Source organism: Mus caroli, unplaced genomic scaffold (genome assembly GCF_978045245.1).
Source record: "Mus caroli unplaced genomic scaffold, Mus_caroli_1 scaffold_25, whole genome shotgun sequence".
Taxonomy (NCBI): Eukaryota; Metazoa; Chordata; class Mammalia; order Rodentia; family Muridae; genus Mus; species Mus caroli.
The window spans coordinates 5786238-5789311 of NW_028227280.1; positions in this window are offsets into that span (position 1 = coordinate 5786238).

Here is a 3074-nt window from a genome sequence, read left to right on the forward strand (position 1 = left end):
TTATATTCTAAGTTTTTCAGTGCAACTCACTCATATACTATGTACTACACTGTGCATTTCGTATATTCTAAGTTTTTCAGTGCAACTCACTCATATACTATGTACTACACTGTGCGTTTCTTATATTCTAAGTTTTTCAGTGCAACTCACTCATATACTATGTACTACACTGTGCGTTTCTTATATTCTAAGTTTTTCAGTGCAACTCACTCATATACGATGTACTACACTGTGCATTTCGTGTAATGCGATTTTTTCAGTAAATTCTAAGTTTTTCAGTGCAACTCATTCATATACTATGTACTATATGTGCGTTTCTTATATTCTAAGTTTTTCAGTGCAACTCACTCATATACTATGTACTACACTGTGCGTTTCTTATATTCAAAGTTTTTCAGTGCAACTCACTCATATACTATGTACTACACTGTGCGTTTCTTATATTCTAAGTTTTTCAGTGCAACTCACTCATATACTATGTACTACACTGTGCGTTTCTTATATTCTAAGTTTTTCAGTGCAATTCACTCATATACTATGTACTACACTGTGCGTTTCTTATATTCTAAGTTTTTCAGTGCAACTCACTCATATACTATGTACTACACTGTGCGTTTCTTATATTCTAAGTTTTTCAGTGCAACTCACTCATATACTATGTACTACACTGTGCGTTTCTTATATTCTAAGTTTTTCAGTGCAACTCACTCATATACTATGTACTACACTGTGCGTTTCTTATATTCTAAGTTTTTCAGTGCAACTCACTCATATACTATGTACTACACTGTGCATTTCGTGTAATGCGGGTTTTTCAGTAAATTCTAAGTTTTTCAGTGCAACTCACTCATATACTATGTACTACACTGTGCGTTTCTTATATTCTAAGTTTTTCAGGGCAACTCACTCATATACTATGTACTACACTGTGCGTTTCTTATATTCTAAGTTTTTCAGTGCAACTCACTCATATACTATGTACTACACTGTGCGTTTCTTATATTCTAAGTTTTTCAGTGCAACTCACTCATATACGATGTACTACACTGTGCATTTCGTGTAATGCGATTTTTTCAGTAAATTCTAATTTTTTCAGTGCAACTCATTCATATACTATGTACTATATGTGCGTTTCTTATATTCTAAGTTTTTCAGTGCAACTCAATCATATACTATGTACTACACTGTGCGTTTCTTATATTCAAAGTTTTTCAGTGCAACTCACTCATATACTATGTACTACACTGTGCGTTTCTTATATTCTAAGTTTTTCAGTGCAACTCACTCATATACTATGTACTACACTGTGCGTTTCTTATATTCTAAGTTTTTCAGTGCAACTCACTCATATACTATGTACTACACTGTTCGTTTCTTATATTCTAAGTTTTTCAGTGCAACTCACTCATATACTATGTACTACACTGTGCGTTTCTTATATTCTAAGTTTTTCAGTGCAACTCACTCATATATTATGTACTACACTGTGCGTTTCTTATATTCTAAGTTTTTCAGTGCAACTCACTCATATACTATGTACTACACTGTGCGTTTCTTATATTCTAAGTTTTTCAGTGCAACTCACTCATATACTATGTACTACACTGTGCATTTCGTGTAATGCGGGTTTTTCAGTAAATTCTAAGTTTTTCAGTGCAACTCACTCATATACTATGTACTATACTGTGCGTTTCTTATATTCTAAGTTTTTCAGTGCAACTCACTCATATACTATGTACTACACTGTGCGTTTCTTATATTCTAAGTTTTTCAGTGCAACTCACTCATATACTATGTACTACACTGTGCGTTTCTTATATTCTAAGTTTTTCAGTGCAACTCACTCATATACTATGTACTACACTGTGCATTTCGTGTAATGCGGGTTTTTCAGTAAATTCTAAGTTTTTCAGTGCAACTCACTCATATACTATGTACTACACTGTGCGTTTCTTATATTCTAAGTTTTTCAGGGCAACTCACTCATATACTATGTACTACACTGTGCGTTTCTTATATTCTAAGTTTTTCAGTGCAACTCACTCATATACTATGTACTACACTGTGCGTTTCTTATATTCTAAGTTTTTCAGTGCAACTCACTCATATACGATGTACTACACTGTGCATTTCGTGTAATGCGATTTTTTCAGTAAATTCTAATTTTTTCAGTGCAACTCATTCATATACTATGTACTATATGTGCGTTTCTTATATTCTAAGTTTTTCAGTGCAACTCAATCATATACTATGTACTACACTGTGCGTTTCTTATATTCAAAGTTTTTCAGTGCAACTCACTCATATACTATGTACTACACTGTGCGTTTCTTATATTCTAAGTTTTTCAGTGCAACTCACTCATATACTATGTACTACACTGTGCGTTTCTTATATTCTAAGTTTTTCAGTGCAACTCACTCATATACTATGTACTACACTGTGCGTTTCTTATATTCTAAGTTTTTCAGTGCAACTCACTCATATACTATGTACTACACTGTGCGTTTCTTATATTCTAAGTTTTTCAGTGCAACTCACTCATATATTATGTACTACACTGTGCGTTTCTTATATTCTAAGTTTTTCAGTGCAACTCACTCATATACTATGTACTACACTGTGCGTTTCTTATATTCTAAGTTTTTCAGTGCAACTCACTCATATACTATGTACTACACTGTGCATTTCGTGTAATGCGGGTTTTTCAGTAAATTCTAAGTTTTTCAGTGCAACTCACTCATATACTATGTACTATACTGTGCGTTTCTTATATTCTAAGTTTTTCAGTGCAACTCACTCATATACTATGTACTACACTGTGCGTTTCTTATATTCTAAGTTTTTCAGTGCAACTCACTCATATACTATGTACTACACTGTGCGTTTCTTATATTCTAAGTTTTTCAGTGCAACTCACTCATATACTATGTACTACACTGTGCGTTTCTTATATTCTAACTTTTTCAGTGCAACTCACTCATATACTATGTACTACACTGTGCGTTTCTTATATTCTAAGTTTTTCAGTGCAACTCACTCATATACTATGTACTACACTGTGCGTTTCTTAT